An 18192-nucleotide genomic window follows, 5' to 3' on the forward strand; every position below is an offset into this window, starting at 1 on the left:
CATGGGATTCTTCTGTCCTAAGTGCAGGACTCTGCACTTGTCCTTGTTGAACCTCATCAGATTTCTTTTGGCCCAATGCTCCATTTTTGTACTAGTTATACTAGTACAAAAACTGTGTGTAGGTCAGGACTTATACTCGGACACCTTTATGCCAATTTATAGACACTTACTGATGTGGACTATGGCCTTGTGTTTGCACACCCGGGTTGCACTGGTTTAACCAAAATCAGTTTTTAAATTGATTTAGTTGAACTGGTGCAAAGACACTTAAATTGGGTTACAACTGGCTCAGATCAATTTTGGCTTCGTTCAGTGAGTTACAGATAAGCTAAATCTGTAACTGTAAGTTATACTCAATCAGATGTCACTCTCCATTTGGACCAGTGAGTTGAAAGGGGTCAGATGAACCCCTTGTGAAATCAGACTAACTTAATTCTGCCCAGTGCTGCCCTAGCCTGGCTGAGGGTGCTATGGTATGTCCCCAGTTCAGGAGTCAATGAGTGTTTTTAGAACCTGTGAACTGAGTTTATGGGCTGGTGGCCAGGGGAGAGAGCAGGTGCATTATTGTGACAGCTTGTTTCAGAGCTGGGGTCCTCAAACTTTTTTCCATTCTGTGGACTCTGAGAGCCACTCCCATCCCACCAGGGCCTCTCCTCATCTGTGGCTTCAGTATCCTCTATTTCTCTGTTGGTTGATTCCCTCTATCCCCCCCACATCTATCCAGGTATTTATCTCCATCTGCTTAAGTGATCCACCAGCTACCCAGGACCCAATACTGTGCACACCCGGGGAACCACCCCTATTGTCATAGCAGTGAACACTTGGTGGGGAATTTTACTTGGAGAGAGGGGGTTCCTCTTACCCTCCGCCTCCCTTGGAATCCCTAGCCCTCCCTCCCGTCCAAATTCCGAGTTGCTGGATGCATGATCCCTGGGCTGCCAAGGGGGAGGGTGTGGGGATGGAGGCGAGTGCAGAGATTTTTGACACGCTCCCTAACCATTCTGCTGAGAGTCATCAATTATGCAAGGGAACTGCACGCTGCACTGGGGGGAAGGCAGGGGAGGCAGCGCACTAAGATGGCGACAACCGCAGTTTCTCCCGCAGCTTCCCCACCTCTGCAGTCCAGCAACGCCTTGCGGGAGTCGCGCTAGTGCCGTAGCCACAGTAAGTTGCATCCCCAGCCCGGGACCCCGGCGAGGCGCGCGGAGGGTCTCGCAAACCCCTGCCCCCATTTGATTTGTTGCCACCCCCTTTCCCCCCTCCAGGCGGGGGTTTTGCCGCAGAGCGATTTTCCAGCACCGGCAGCTCCTTACTTGCATTGGGGGCCGGTTCCTCTGCAGCCTACCTAACTGGGGTGCCAGGGTGTCCCTTCTCTCCAAACCTGTCTGTCCTAGCAGCACCAACCCCTCGACTGCATTGGGGAGCACAGGGCCGCCTGCCAGCTGCTCGTGTGGTACCGGGGGGTAGTTTTCCTGCGCTGCATCCCTCTTAGTCTGCATGGGGGGGGGGGGTCTCTGCTGAGTGTGTCCCCAGCCTCCATCCCCTTGTCCCAGCAGCCTGGGATCCTAGCCGGCACTGGGGCGCCTGGGGCTGCGGGTTAGCGCCTTTGCCTTCCCCAGCTGGGGGAAGCCGGGCCTCCTTCCCCCAGCCCCAGCTGCAGCTTGGCTCCCCCGTCTGCACGGGGGGCGGGCGAGGGCGAGGGCTGCCTCTCGGCCCCTGGGCCGGGGTACCTCTCCTGCAGCTGCGACAGCCCCCGCCCCAACAGCCGGGGAGATGGTGCATTCCCCCACCCAGTCCGCCCACCCTCAATCCTACCAGCGGCCTGGGCTCCATCCAGGCCCCCTCTCCATGCCAGTCCCCCGAATCTGGGACGCCTGCCCATAGCCCACCCCCAGCCCGGACTCCCCACTCAGTCTCGGTGTTTCCAACCCTTCTCTAGCTGCCGAGCTGGTGCGCCCCGTCTGCCCTCCCCTTCAAACCTCAGCCGCCCCCCCCCCAGCCGGGGGCAGAGGGGGAGAGACGCGAGGAGTGGTCTGGAGGTTTTAACCCGATATAGGTCTTGGTACCCCCGTTTCTTTCTTTGGGCCCCCTATTGCACTAAGGTTTTTGGGAGGGGGTGCAGGGTTTTTAAGTGGCATGGGTTTGTTTTGTGCATGTTTGCAAGTCTTAAAGACAGGGCGAGAGTCCCCTCCCTTTCTTCCTGGTGCAAATGACACCCACCTGATGTGGGGGTGGGGACGCTGGAAGGAGCACTCCACAGCCAGCGCTGCTGATGATCAAAGGTAAAGTCTGAAAAGGCGGTAGGGGGGCCCTTGGCAACACTTCTGTCAAGCGGCTACCTCCAGGAATGTTGGGAAGAGACTGCGGGCGTGGTAGGTTTAATCCCTGCTTTCCCTGCAGATGCTCTGTGTGCTGCACATACTTGGCATGACATTGCTTAGGAGTAGTTTTCCGGTGGGGCCGTTGTCTGGGGGGTGAGGAGCATATTCCCATGGCACGCTGACTCCTAACCTGGCCCTTGTAACGCTCAGGCTGGGAACGCGAGACCCCTAGGTCATGCACGTTACACTGGAAAAAGGGTTTGGTTGGGTAGAGGCAAAGACAGGCCCCTCTGCCCAGAGACCAGTAGTATCCTTTGAGGGAAAGGGGAGAAAGTATTAAAAGTTTTCTGTGTATTCCTCACAGCCCTTTAAGATTTGATCATCTGTGTGTATTGGGGTGGAGGAAGGCGGTGTAACTTGTGTATTTTCTATACTATGGGATGGAAGCTCTTGTAAAAACAAATCAAGGTACAAGACATGTCCAACCTCTGTGCGTGTAATGCTAAGCAACAAATAATTATAGTCTTATTTTATTTCCTTTCATGGTGACTGTTTTTAGGGGTTTGATTTTCCCTTTGTTAGTGACTGATTATATGTGTATAAAATATTTTGAAGCTTATTTAACTTCCTTCTTGCCCCATCTGCTGGAGTTTCTGTGGCACTGGGACAGGGGAGGTCTCTTAGGCTTTTTGGGTTTGTTGTGGGCTTCAGGTGTGTGGTGCTGAAATGGACAGTTCCCTGGAAACAGAAAAGGGCTCCTGCATCACTTCCTCCTCCTAGCTGCATTGCTCCCTACAGTGTGTTTGTGGAAGCTGGGTTCATACCCGGGCCCAATTATTGGTCACAAATTCATAACGTTTTAGGTTTTTCTCCTTTTCTGAGGCTAGTGGAAGCTGCTCACAGTGATATTATGCTACCAGAAATTCTTATCTAGAATTCAAGAATGGCCTCACTGGGTCAGACTAATAATCCATGGAGCCCAGTATCCTGTCTTCTGACAGCGGCCAGGGCCAGATGCTTAAGCGGGAGTGAACAGAACAGGGCAATGATGGAGTGATCCATTCCTGTCTTCTACTGCCAGCTTCAGTCATCAGAGATTTAGGGTCTCCATGAGCATGGATTGTGTCCCTGACTATTTTCGTTAATAGCCATTGATGGACCTTTCCTCCTTGAACTTATCTACTAATTTCTTGAATTCAGTTATATCTGTGGCCTCATTACATCCCCTGTCAACGAGTGCATTGTGTGAAGAAGTATTATGTTTGTTTTAAATCTGCTGGCTTTTAATTTCATTGGGTAACCCCTGGTTCATGTGTTATGTGAAGAGGTAAATAACACTTCCTTATTCACTTTCTCCACACTATTCATGATTTTATAGACCTCTATCATATCTGCCCTTAATAATTTCTTTTTTTAAGATGAACAGTCCCTGTTTTTTAAATCTCCCCTCAGGTGGAAGTTGCTCCATTCCCCTAATCGTTTTTGTTGCCCTTCTCTGTACTTTTTCCAATTCTAATATATCTTTTTTTGAGATGGGGCAACCAGAACTGCACACAGTATTCAAGATGTGGGCATACAATGGTTTTATATAGTGGAATCATATTTTCTGCCTAATTATCTATCCCTTTCCTAGTGGTTTCCAGCAGTTTCTTAGCTTTTTGACTGCTGCTGCACATTAAGCAGATATTTTCTGAGAACTATCCATAATGACTCCAAGATCTCTCTCGTCAGTGGTAACAGCTATTCAGAACCCATCATTTCATATGTATAGCTGGGATTATGTTTCCAATGTGCATTACTTTGCATTTATCAACAAGGAATTTTGTTGCCCAGTCATCCAGTTTTGTGAGATCCCTTTGTAACTTGTTGCAGTCAGCTTTGGACTTACCTATCTTGAATAATTTTAACTTTGCCACCTCACTGTGTACCCCTTTTCCTATATCTTTTATGCAAATGTTGAACAGAACTGATCCCAGTACCGATCTTTGGGTGGCCCCATTATCTACCTCTCTCCACTGTGAAAACTGGCCATCTATTCCTACCCTTTGTTTCTTGTCTTTTAATAAATTATTAATCCATGAGAAGACCTTCCTTCTTATCCCATGAGTGCCTACTTTGCTTAAGAGCCTTTGTTGAGAGACTTTATCAAAGGCTTTCTGAAAGTCCAAGTACATTATATCCACTGGATCATCCTTGTCCACATGTTTGACCCCCTAAAAGAATTCTAATAGACTAGTGAGACACAATTTCCCTTTTCAAAAGCCATGTTGACTCTTCCCCAACACATTGTGTTCATCTATGTGTCTGATTCTTCTTTTGTTAGCTTCTACCAATTTGCCTGGTACTGAAGTTAGGCTTACTGATCTGTAATTGCCAGGATCACCTCTGGAGCCATTTAAAAACATAACAGCATTACATTAGGTATCCTCTAGTTAACTGGTACAGAGGATGATTTAAGCATTAGGTTACATCCAGTAGTTAGTAGTTCTGCAATCTCATAATTGAGTTCTTTCAGAACTCTTGTGTGAATACCATCTGGTTTTGGTGACTTATTACTGTTTAATGTCTCATTTTGTTCCAAAACCTCCTCTATTGACATCTCAGTCTGGGACAATTCCTCTGATTTGTCACCTAAAAAGAATGGCTCAGGTGTGGATATCTCCCGCCCATCCTCTGCAGTGAAGACCAATGCGAAGAATTGTTTAACTTCTCTGCAATGACCTTGTCTTCCTTCAGTGCTCCTTTAGCACCTCAATCGTCCATTGGCTCCACTGATTGTTTGGCAGGGTTCCTGCTTCTGATATAGTAAAAAAACAAAATTGCTGTTAGTTTTTGCATCTTTTACTAGTTGCTCTTCAAATTCTTTTTTGGCCTGTCTAATTCTACTTCTACACTTGATTTGCTAGAGTTTGTTCCTTTCTAGTGAACTGAGTAGTAGAAAGCTGCTTAAAATGATCGTAATGCTTTTCTGAGATATAATTTCAATAATGTTGACTTGTTTACAGCCCTGGGGTTGCTAATGTATAAATATTGTCATGCTATTTATTACAGGTCTTTAGAAGATCATATTATGTGTAGCTATGATAAGTAAAATGCCAGGCATCTCAGATGAACCTTGGATATCAGTAATTTCAGTCAAACATCCTTCAGGGTGTTCAGATAGGATTGTTAATTATAATTATAAGATTTGTACACTTGATCTTTGTTTATAAGTTGCAACACCTGTAGCCTGGTTAGTATTCGGTGAAAGGACTAGTCCCATCACAAGTAACTTAACCTGTTGTCTAAACTTCTATCTGTGGACGATAACCAGATCATGATACAGATGTTGTAATTTTCCTATAGTATTGATCCAGTGTTCCTTAGAGGTGCTGGGGTAACCATGTGGGGACTTCCCAACAAAGAAACCTATGCCTGATAAACAGTAGCAGGAAGAGTGATTGGGTGTGTTTAGAAATGAGAAACATGCATCCTCATTTCATTCTCAGTTAAAATAAAATAAAAAAATCAAGTAAAGTAGTCTATGATGAGAGAGAGAGAGTCATGAATAGATCAAAATTCTGAAAACATACAATCCCTCCTCCATATTCTTAGTTGCTTTGTTTAAAATTGAGTTGTTTGACTTTTTATGTGCTTTTAAAATATGAACTGATGTGACTCTTCCGTGAATATAAACTGATGCTTACTATTCTTCAGTGGCTTAAGATGTCATCAGCACTGAAGGTTGTATGTAAATCCTAGGGCATATACTGCCCATGCTGGCATGTGACTCACATTCATTATTGATTGCCTTTTTGCTGAGGAGGTTGTAATGGTCATTGAAATAAGCAAATACACTGGAATCAATGAACCAATTGATTTGTTCAAATAAATGATCTGGGTTAAAGAATACAAGGTGAAATCAAAACAAAAGCGTTTAAAAATGAAAATCAGGTTATTTGCAAGGGGAATTCACATGCAGATGGTTACAGAAAACATACAGTAGACTGGACAGGGGGGCTCAGGTAACTGGTATTAGGAACATAAGAATGTCCATATTGGGTCAGACCAAAGGTCCATGAAGCCCAGTATCCTCTCTTCCAACAGTGGCCAGTCCCAGGTGCCCCAGTGGGAATGAACAGAGCAGGTAATCATGGAGTGATCCATCCCCTGTCGCCCATTCCCAGCTTCTGGCAAACAGGGGCTAGGGACACCATTCCTGCCCATCCTGGATAATAGCCATTGATGGACCTATCCTCCATGAATTTATTTAGTTCTTTTTTGAACCCTGTTATAGTCTTGGCCTTCACAACATCCTCTGGCAAAGAGTTCCACAGGTTGACTGGGCGGTGTGTGAAGAAATACTTCCTTTTTTTTTTTTTTTTTTAAACTGCTGCCTATTAATTTCATTTGGTGACTCCTAGTTCTTGTGTTATGAGAAGGAGTAAATATCACTTCCTTATTTACGTTCTGCACACCAGTCATTATTTTATAGTCCTCTATCATATCTCCCCTTAGTCATCTTTTTTTCCAAGATGAAAAGTCCCAATCTTATTAATCTCTCTTCATATAGAAGCTGTTCCATATCCCTAATCATTTTTGTTTCCCTTTTGTGAACTTTTTCCAATTCCAATATATCTTTTCTGAGATGGGGCGACCACATCTGCACGCAGTATTCAAGATTTGGGAGTACCATGGATTTTATATAGAGGCAATATGATATTTTCTGTCTTATTATCTATCCTTTTCTTAATGAGTCCCAACATTCTGTTAGATTTTTTGACTGGTGCTGCACATTGAGTGGATGTTTTCAGAGAACTATCCACAATGGCGCCAAGATCTCTTTCTTGAGTGCTAACAGCTAATTTAGACCCCATAATTTTATATGTATAGTTGGGATTGGAAAACATAATGTGCATTACTTTGCATTTATCAACATTGAATTTCATCTGCCATTTTGTTGCCCAGTCACCCAGTTTTGTGAGATCCTTCTGTAGCTCTTCGCAGTCTGCTTTGGACTTAACTATCTTGAGTAGTTTTGTGTCATCTGCAAATTTTGCCATCTCACTGTTTACCTCTTTTTCTGAAAATCTAAGTACACTATATCCACTGAATCCCCATTGTCCACATGCTTGTTGATCCCCTCAAAGAATTCTAGTAGATTGGTGAGGAATGATTTCCCTTTACAAAAATCGTGTTGACTTTCCCAACAAATTATGTTGATCTATGTGTCTGAAATTCTGTTCTTTACTATAGTTTCAATCAGTTTGTCTGGTACTGAAGTCAGGTTTACCAGTCTGTAATTGCTGGGATCACTTCTGGAGCCCTTTTTAAAAATTTGCATCACATTAGCTATCCTCCAATCACTTGGTACAGAAGCTGATTTAAATGATAGGTTACAAACTGTAGTTCTGCAATTTCACATTTGAGTTTCTTCAGAACTCTTGGGTGAATACCATCCGGTCCTCGTGATTTATTGCTGTTTAATTTATCAATTTATTCCAAAATCTCTTCTAATGACACCTCAATCTGGGACAGTTCCTCAGATGTATCATCTAAAAAGAATGGCTCAGGTTTGGGAATCTCCCTCACATTCTCAGCCGTGAAGACCAATGCAAAGAATTCATTTAGTTTCTCCGTAATAGCCTTATCATCCTTGTGTGCTCTTATAGGATCTCGATTGTCCAGTGGCCCCACTGATTGTTTAGCAGGCTTCCTGCTTCTGATGTACTTAAATTTTGGTTTTGGTATTATTTTTTTGAGTCTTTGGCTAGCTGTTCTTCAAATTGTTTTTGGCCTTCCTAATTATATTTTTACACTTCACTTGCCAGAGTTTATGCTCCTTTTTACTTTCCTTTTTACTAGTATTTAACTTCCACTTTTTAAAGGATGCCTTCTTGCCTCTTACTGCTTCTTTTACTTTATTGTTTAGCCACAGTGGCACTTTTTTGATTCTCTGTTTTTCAATCTGGGGTATACATTTAAGTTGAGCCTCTATTACAGTGTCTTTAAAAAGTCTCCATGCAGCTTGCAGGGATTTCACTTTTGGCACCATACCTTTTAATTTCTGTTTACTAACATCCTCATTTTTGTGGAATCATAGTCTGTAACCCCTAGGCTACAGATTTGAATGCAGAGTTGATTGAAAACTTTTCCAATCTGTTTGTTGCTTGACCTGTTGGAATGAACTTGTGATCACAGTTCAGTGCCTAGTGAGAAAACCTCCAGGAAAATTGGCACCAACTGTGTCCCCTTTTGGAAATCTCAGAAGGAGGCCATTGGGACTAACTTCCCCCTCCATGCCTAAACGTGTTCCCTGCAGCACAGGATTGAGGTGCTTGGCAAAGCTGCATGGGGTAGTCTGATCTACCACTGCTCATGCTCTTTTTCTCTGAGAAATAGAACATCAGTCTCCTCATTTCAGTGGGAGGTACTTGTATCCTGCTGCGGGTGGGGACGCCTGTGCCATTAATCTGATACCTTTAAAAAGCATGAAATTAACAATTTTTAAAAAAGCTAAACAAGGAAGAATTATGCCTTCATTCTAAGACCATTGCTGACCATTTTGTGGCGAGGTTAAAAGACAGTTTGGCCAGTTTTTCAAAAGTTCCTAGCTTCCAGCAGCTCCACATTGAGAACAACAGAAAATCTCCCATTTCACAAAAGTACACCCCCACCATTGAGAGCAATGGTGGCTGCCGGGAGCTGATATCCATTGAAAATATGGCCATTTATTACAGTGCCTAAATGGGAACTGTTGGGTTCTGAGCTCTTTTGAAATCTGCTCTTTCCCGATAGACACAATGGAAGTCTCAAGGCAAAAGAGATCCCCCAAAGAGTTTGTTTGATTAAACTGCCTCATCTTTGTAATTTGCTGGCTGTGATACTTTGGGATTAGCACACTGAATAGTAGCATGATAAATTAGGTGCACAGGGGAGTTTGCTGAAGAAAGGTGCAGATAGTAGTCATCATGTTAAGATGTTCCATCTTACTTTACTTACTGCATGCTGAGTATTTTTTAGAATGGAAGCTGTAGAAAAGTTTTGTACAATTTTAAAATAATTTATCATTATGTATGAATAAACATTTATAGTTAGTGCCCAAAGGCCTCAATTAGTGGTTGGGCCCTTATCTGTGTAAACGCAGATAAGAGACGGCCTCTGCTCTGGACATGATGGACATAGAGTGATTGGTTTATTACTTAGGAATATGTGGAGCAAAATGCTTCCTTGACAGTTCTCCATTTCTGCATCTTCTGACAATAGCCATTTCAGTGTTTCATCATGTAAAGATCTTCACAAACGGAGAACTGAAAGGCTCAGCTCCATGTTTCTCCTACTGCTTTTGTGTTAGCTGTGATGTGCTACCAGACAGGCCTCTGTAGTGTGGAAGCTTACTACAGCAACCGAAGGAGTATATATGTGTGTTTATTGGATCATGGCTTTGAGGTTTCCTAGTGTTGTGGCATGAAAAGAGCTTAATTTAGTCTGCTTTAGTCCTCTTTCAATATCTGTTTATAATTTTAAAAGCCTTCCATTAGATCTCTCATAAAGTATAGGTTGTTAAGGCATTTGAAGTAAAAACTTAATTTCTTTCATTGAAGCTTACCCGCAGTTCATTTATATCTGTCAATTTGACTATCATTCTATATAAATTTTAAGATAGGATAAAACTTTAAATGAAATAAACTTTAAAACGTGTGTGTTAGTCTGTATCAGTAAAAACAACAAGGAGTCCTTGTGGCACCTTAGAGATGAACAAATTTATTTGGGCATAAGCTTTTGTGGGATATAACCCACTTCATCAGATGCATCCTGCTTACTGTATTTTCCACTCCATGCATCTGATGAAGTGAGTTACATCCCAACAAAGCTTATGCCCAAATAAATGTGTTAGTCTCTAAGGTGCCACAAGGACTCCTCGTTGTTTCTACCAAATTCAGTCCTTCAGGATGGTGGTTCTCTATAGTAAAATATCTCCTCTAGCTAGTTGAGGCAGTTCTGGCAACATTTGGTTTTGTTTGGCCAAAGGGAAGGTGGCTTTGACATGGGACCTTGAGGAAAGGCATTGGAAAACAGGAAAGAAGAACATTTTAAAAATAAAACTTATCACAAACAGTTTAAAATGAAAAATTGTGGCCAGATCCTTAGCTTGTGCAAACCGGTGCAGCACCAGAGATGCTGATTTATACCGGCTTAGGATCTGGCTCAGATATAGGCTAAAATGTTCAGATGTGGAGGCCTTGTGTTAGTCTCCTAAAATCCATAATTAGGTACCTAAAATAAGTGTCTTGATTTTTTTCAGAGATGTTGAGTACCCACTATGCCTGTGGAAACCTAATAGGGCATGTCAGTGTTTAGCACCTTTAAAAATAAAGCCACTTATGTAGTAGCCTAAATATGGGTTTTAGGAGCCTAATTTTACAGCCAACAGTTGTGAAGGTGGGGGCCTGTTCTTCAGTGGATCCCTGGATCCTGTAATCCTTGATGGCTTAAATGAGACTTGATTGTTTACTATTTGTATTATCATAGCACCTAGGAGCCCAGTTATGGACCACAGTCCCATTGTACTAGGCACTGTACAAACATAACCAAAAGACAGTCCCTGCCCCAGAGAGCTGACAATCTAAGTAAAGTGAGTGGTGTGTAGGCATTGTGCTGGCTCTCAGCCTCGGAGTGACTTTCACTAGAAGTGAGCATGGTTCTATCCAATTGAGTAAGCTCTGACTATGAACAGAGGAAGGGATGAAAATGGTGGCATCACGACTAGCGCTGCTCAGCCAGTTTAAACCCAGCACATCACTAGCCTGCATGGCTCATGCGCAGAATATTATGGGAACTATGAGGATCTGGCATAATAACAGAGGATTGGAATGCTGATCGTTCTCCCCTTCGACTTCTATTTGTTGCATATAGGGCCTCTGTTGCAATGGTAGCGAGCACCTCAGGTTCTTTAATGTGTTTATTCTCACATTGCTTTTGGTAAAGTTGGGTAGTGCTATTGCCCTCATTGTACAAGGAATGAGGCTGACTTCCCAAAGTCACACAGAATGTCTGCGGCAGAGCAAAGAATTGCACTGGGTCTTCTGAGTCCCAAGTCAGTGCCCTAATCACTGGGCATCCTTCCATTGTCGGCCTTTAAAAAGGGAGGATGTGAACCACAAAATTTTAGTGCTTAATCTGAATGAATCTCCAGGTTCCCACATGGGATTGGAGATAAATGAAAGGCAGCTCTGACTATTGGCTAGGACAGGAGTCCAGAAGTCTGGGTTCTGCTGTTCTCAGCTCTGTTGACGCTGGGCAAGGCACACTGCTGCCAACATGTATCTTTTTAAAATTCATAGATTCATAGACTCTAGGCAGGGCTGGCTCTAACTTTTTTGCCGCCCCAAGCAGTGCAAAAAAGCGCCACCCCGCCGTAACACCCCCCCCACCGAGAGCCATGCTGCCGAACAACCGCCGCCCCCCCCGCCGCGCTGCTGAACCCCCTTGCGCAGAGCGCCGCCAAACACCCCCCGCCGAGTGCCGTGCTGCCGGAACCCCCCCCACCACCGATCGCTGCGTTGCCCCCCGCCACCCCAAGATTGGCTGCCCCTTAACAGGTGCCACCCCAAGTACGTGCTTGGTTGCCTGATGCCTGGAGCCGGCCCTGACTCTAGGACTAGAAGGGACCTCGAGAGGTCATCGAATCCAGTCCCCTGCCCTCATGGTAGGACCAAATACTGTGTAGACCATCCCTGATAGACATTTATCTAACCTACTCTTAAATATCTCCAGAGAAGGAGATTCCACAACCTCCCTAGGCAGTTTATTCCAATGTTTAACCACCCTGACAGTTAGGAACTTTTTCCTAATGTCCAACCTAAACCTCCCTTGCTGCAGTTTAAGCCCATTGCTTCTTGTTCTATCCTTAGAGGCTAAGATGAACAAGTTTTCTCCCACCTCCTTATGACACCCTTTTAGATACCTGAAAACTGCTATCATGTCCCCTCTCAGTCTTCTCTTTTCCAAACTAAACAAACCCAATTCTTTCAGCCTTCCTTCATAGGTCATGTTCTCACGACCTTTAATTATTCTTGTTGATCTTCTCTGGACCCTTTCCAATTTCTCCACATCTTTTTTAAAATGCGGTGCCCAGAACTGGACACAATACTGCAGCTGAGGCCTAACCAGCGCAGAGTAGAGCGGAAGAATGACTTCTCGTGTCTTGCTCACAACACACCTGTTATGCATCCCAGAATCACATTTGCTTTTTTTGCAACAGCATCACACTGTTGACTCATATTTAGCTTGTGGTCCACTATAACCCCTAGATCCCTTTCTGCCGTACTCCTTCCTAGACAGTCTCTTACCATTCTGTACGTGTGAAACTGATTTGTTCCTTCCTAAGTGGAGCACTTTGCATTTGTCTTTATTAAACTTCATCCTGTTTACCTCAGACCATTTCTCCAATTTGTCCAGATCATTTTGAATTTTGACCCTATCCTCCAAGGCAGTTGCAATCCCTCCCAGTTTGGTATCATCTGCAAACTTAATAAGCGTACTTTCTATGCCCATATCTATTGACTGACTAGTTTCCTACATAAACAACAAGGAGTCTGGTGGCACCTTAAATCTGTTAGTCTTTAAGGTGCCACCAGACTCCTTGTTGTTTTTGTAGATACAGACTAACACGGCTACCCCCTGATATTAGTTTCCTACATGTTCACATCTCTAATAGAGCCCCCTTTTAAATAGCTGCCCCAGGATTTTTTTAAAGTTCCTCTTTTTAAAAATATAGGGTTTTTTTCTGCTCCTTTTCTGATAGCTAGGGGTGTCTGTGCAGGTGCAGGAGCTACACTGCTCCTCCCTTCCCCTTCTACTGTGTGCAGGCTTTGGCCTGCTGCTTGTTCAGTTTCAGCTTTGCTGCTGCATGCTCTTGAAAGCCCTGGGCAGAGCCTGCAACTCAGCTCCCCACAGAGCACATTGTAGGGGAGTCATGTCACCATGCTAGTGCATGAGACAGGGAGTGCAATTGACCATCAACAGAACGTCACTGTTTGTACAGTGAAACTATAAAGTGCTGTCAGATACACAACATGAACTGGCTAGGGGGAAAAACAGAAACATATTTTACTTCTCATTAATCTCCTTCCATTACAGTAATCTTGGAAGATATTTGTAACAACTGTGGGTATAAATGTTCAGAAATGTGGTTTTCAAGTTGCTAGGGTCTCTGTCTCTTGTTCAGTATTATTATATATTTGTATTTGATCATGCCTAGAAGCCCCAACTGAGATCAAAGGACTGCACAGACACCTAGTAAGAGACAGTCCCTGCCCCCTAAGAGTTTACATTCTAAACAGGCGAGACAGACGCTGTGCGAATAGGAGAGGAAACAGAGGCAGTAGGAAGTGAAGCAGTTTACCCAAGGTCACCTAGGTCAATAGCAGAGCCAGGAATAGAGTCCAGATCTCTGGACTCCCAGTTTAGTGCCCTAAACACCAGACCACACTGTTCTGTTTGAATTCTTGACCAACCTGGGTGTGTAATGTAAACAAAACTGAACATGGGTTGTAGTGGGAAGACACCAGTATTGGAAACTCTGTGGTGGGGCTGGGACTCTTCAGCATATTTATTACTGACTTGAAACAAAGCCGTGTCTGTCAAGTAGCAACATTTGCTGAAGCCAACTGGATGTATTGTTAAAAGCTTAAGAGCAAAAGAACATCTTCAGAAAGCCTCAGACAAGCTAGGAGAGTGGCCTGCTGTGTGTTTGCCGTAGACAGGCTAGGGACCCCATTGTGCTAGCCTCTGTACATGTATATAATGGAAAGATGATTGCTGCCCAAAGTGACTCCCAGTCTGAGGTCTATGAAGTGATTGGATTTGCACCTTTGAGGTGCATGCACTACTAGGTGAAGACCTGGAATGCCCTGGCAAGGAGTGGATGGGTTACTACAAAAAGTAATTTTCCCTCTACTGATACTCACCCCTTCTTGTCAACTGTTGAGAATAGGCCACTTCCACCTTAATTGAATTGGCCTCGTTAGCACTGACCCCCCACTTGGTTAGGCAACTCCCATCTTTTCATGTGCTGTAATATATATACTGCTTAGTGTATTCTTCACTCCATGCATCTGATGAAGTGGGTTTTAGCCCACAAAAGCTTATGCCCAAATAAATTTGTTAATCTCTAAGGTGCCCCAAGGACTCCTTGTTGTTTTTGTTCTGGTAAGGTGAGGCACCTGGGGATTCAAAGTAGCAGCAGCATGGAGATGGGAGTGATTTGTTCAGTTTTGGCAAAGCAGGAGAAATGGGATTCCATTTCTAAAGAGGTGTTTATAAACAGGATGGGGAAAGTTATTCATCTTGTGTTACTGTTCCAGGACTCAGGACCCTGCTCTGAAGCCCATTGGAAAGACTCCCAGTGCCTTCAGTGGGCTTCGGAGCAGACTCCCAGGTCGGTCCAGCCTGGTGCACCGCTTAGTCTGTGTCTCAGGCTAGGATAACCAAACTCGCTGGGACTTCATTGTTGACTCAGCCTTTCCTCCCTAAGAAGTAAATTAACTGAGATCTACACAAGTTACTATAAAAGAGATGGGACCTGGTGAGTAATATTCTGTCTTCTTTGTGCAAGCATAAAAAATTGCATGGCACATGACATAAAAGTAGCGGTTTGTCCAAAGTTCACCTTGGGCTCTTGGTCATGCAGTGTGCTGCTGGCCAACTGAGCACATGGCCACCCCTCTCATATCATAGATCGCTTTATTACCTTGGTCGAGTATGTATATCTTATTTACTGGAGATGGAAAAGACATTTTAGGTCCGATAGAGGTTGTCTCCCTGACAGCAGAGTACTCTCCCCTTCAATTTACTTCTAGTATCTTGTCCAGTCTAATTTTAAAGGAGTAGGCCAGAGGGAGTGTGTGTGCATATGCGTGTGTACACTGATACGTAGATGCACGCATCTGTGTGTATGTGAAATATATACAATTTCACACAGGTGGACCCTACACAAACAACAGGGAGACACGTTGTGAATCGCCGAATATTGCAAATTAATAAATGAACAAATGCATTGAAACACGGATATTGCCTCAAAATATGTTTTAATTTATTTTATTGACTTTAATAATTCATGATAATGCTTTACAAGGCATCCGAAAGTAGACTGTAGGGAGCACTTGTGAACATAATGAACTTTTGGTAACTGAAGAGTTCACCTGCAGTGCTTTTCTTCCTGGTTAAATCTTCGGGGGGGGGGGGGGGGGGGGGCGCGTGTGATGGTCAGACAAGGTGCAGGGCAATAGCGAAACAGGCCCAAGGGGAGGTGTTTTGTATGTTAAACGTGAAATCCTGGCTCCATTCAAGTCAATGGGAGTAAAGCCATGATTTAACCCCTGATGTTCGTTTGTTCTCAATAAGGAAAATTCAGACCATTCCCACTGATTCCATGGCACAGGCCATGTAGCCAAGGGCACTTTGCTAGAATTTGCGAAATATTAAATTCTTCATCATCCAGCAATAAAAACATTGATGCTTCCTCTTTTCTACTACAAATTCCAGCCTCTGTTCTGATTGATTTCTTTAGACCCCAGCCAGAGCTTGTTGCTTTTAAAATAAGGCTTCTGGCTGAGCGTTCTTATAGGTTTTGTCTAGGCTAGAGAAACTTACCAGGCTAAGTGCAAATTGGAACATGGTGTGCTTCAGCAGGACTAGATACATATTGGGTCTGAACTATTTTAGTGCTGGTCTGAGCACATATTAGTTGATTAGTTCAATTAGTCCTGCGGCTGTCTTCCAAGTGGCCATTCAAAGTCTCCCAGAATACACTGCTTCTGGGAGTTGTGCTGTGAAACTGTGGGATAGATACTTGTGGGCCATAGGAATTGCTGGACTGTATCAGACCAGTGGCCCGTCTAGCCCAGTGTCCTGTTTCTGACAATGGCCAACTTCAGAGGAAGGTGCAAGAAACCATGCAGTGGGATGATATGAGTTATGAGATAACCTGTCCCCATACTAGGGAAGCTTCTTCTCTAATCCCCGTTAATTAAAGGTGATTTATTTGTATTATGATAGCACTTAGGAGCCCCAGTCATGGATCAGAACCCCATTGTGCTAGGCCCTGTACAAATGCAGATCAAAAAGGTGGTTCCTGTCCCCAAAGGGTCTCTGAAATCTGCCCTGAAGGAGGAGGGTTTACAGCCCTTCCAAAGCTCTTGATTTTGCTTTATTAATATGTCTGTTTTGTCTCTGGATGTGTTCATTATCTATATAAATGTCCAGTCCTTTTTTGAACTCTACTAAACTCATGAGGTGAGATTTTCAAAGGCATCGAAGAGAGTTGGGGTACATCTACGCAGGAGTTGGGAGATGTAATTTCCACCTCAGGTAGATGTACACATGCTAGCTCAGCATCTGAGTACAGTCCTGCCCAGCCCTCTGGGCGCACATTTGGGCAGCTAGCCTGAGGCACTGCCCGTGCGGCCGCAGCCACACTGCTGTTTTTCCGTGCTAGCTGAAGCTGAACTAGTATCTGTATGTCTGCCTGATCTGGTGATTCCACTTCCAGCTGCTGTGAAGACCTAATCACAAATCCCCTTTCAATGGGGCTTGTGCTCCTAAATCACTTATGCACTCTTGAAAATCTTGACTGGACACTCAAATAGTTCAGGCCCATAGGGAATAAAATTGTGTAGGTGAGAGCTAGTCTGGATGCAGGGCAGCCCCTAGGCATCATTAACACCATTCAGGATGACTTGTGTGCTTAAATCCATGCAACCCAACTCACTCAACTATGAATAGTTCAATTTTCTAGTGTAGACAAGGCCATTAGTTCTCTGTTAGGGATTTGTGGGGAGGGGTGGAGATGTCTTGGTACAGCCAGTCCATCTTCCTCCATGCAGGATTGTCTCCTGGTCAAGAAGTATTTTGTCACATCTGCAGCATGCTCCCACTGTCAATGGCCTGTTACCTCTCCCTGCACAGTAGAGCCACAGTGGCTCTGCGTACTTATATGTGGAGTGGGACATTTTGAAAGGAAACTTCAGAATTGAAAAGTCCCCAAACCACGTGAAAGTTGGGCCGCTAACCCAAGGTCCTGGCTGCACTCTGCTCCGTTAGAAGAGATTAGCTGTAAGGTGAGTCTAGGAAGGAGGGTATCCAACCAAAGATGAATGCTGCCTGCCTTGCCCACAAGCCAAGGATTCAGGCCAGACACTTTGCAGGTGTACGTATCTGTTTCTACCTGAATTTGCCCCAAGAAGGTTGAGGGACCTAGGGGATGGTAGAGCCAATAGTCATCTGTCAACCTGAGTCATCTTATAGGGAGTCCAGAGCTGTGTGCAATTGTGCACCTTATTTTTATGTACAAATAGTGAATTTTTGCTTTAAAATGGCCATTTATCAGATTAGCTGGTTACTTCCAGCTGCCATTGGGGTAATTGTGTAGACAAATCAGGCATGCATCTCTGTATATTATTTTATTTTAAATTTTTTTTGGATGAGACCTGAATTACCATGTGTGTTTTTTTTTTTTTTTTTTTTTTTAAATCAGGCCTTGTATATTTATCTGCCACTCAAGTAGACCAGATCCTCTCTGCTGCTGTACAGTTTCATGGTATTTGGGGAAGTTAGTAATGAAGTGCATACAAATGTTACACTGTCGAGTACATTAGAGGAACTTTTGTTTTTAAAACATGAGAATGCTTGTGTGGCTCTATAAAGGAGGCTTGGAAAATGCTAAAATACTGGGTTTGCACTTTTTTGCTGCTTTAAGATATATATAAGGGGCTCTCTCTTTTTTTAAGGAGTCTTTTTTTTATTTACCTGATAAATACCAGAAATGTTGAGTCCAGTTTGGTTGGAAGGCTACTTGGAGGTCTCTGGTATGGACTAAGAGATTTCTCAA

At 43.9% G+C, this 18192-nt stretch overlaps 1 protein-coding gene across 2 annotated transcripts in view; it reads left to right on the plus strand.

Moving 5' to 3' along the window:
- The first annotated feature begins 1062 nt into the window (after window positions 1-1062).
- SCN8A (sodium voltage-gated channel alpha subunit 8) overlaps window positions 1063-18192 on the plus strand; it is a 115591-nt gene continuing 98461 nt past the window's right edge. For both annotated transcript variants that reach the window (XM_034792118.1, XM_034792119.1), the window contains exon 1: window positions 1063-1164. The gene's annotated coding sequence lies outside the window, so the exon portion shown is untranslated. The remainder of the gene's footprint in view (window positions 1165-18192) is intronic.

This window comes from Trachemys scripta, chromosome 16 (assembly GCF_013100865.1).
Source record: "Trachemys scripta elegans isolate TJP31775 chromosome 16, CAS_Tse_1.0, whole genome shotgun sequence".
NCBI lineage: Eukaryota > Metazoa > Chordata > Testudines > Emydidae > Trachemys > Trachemys scripta.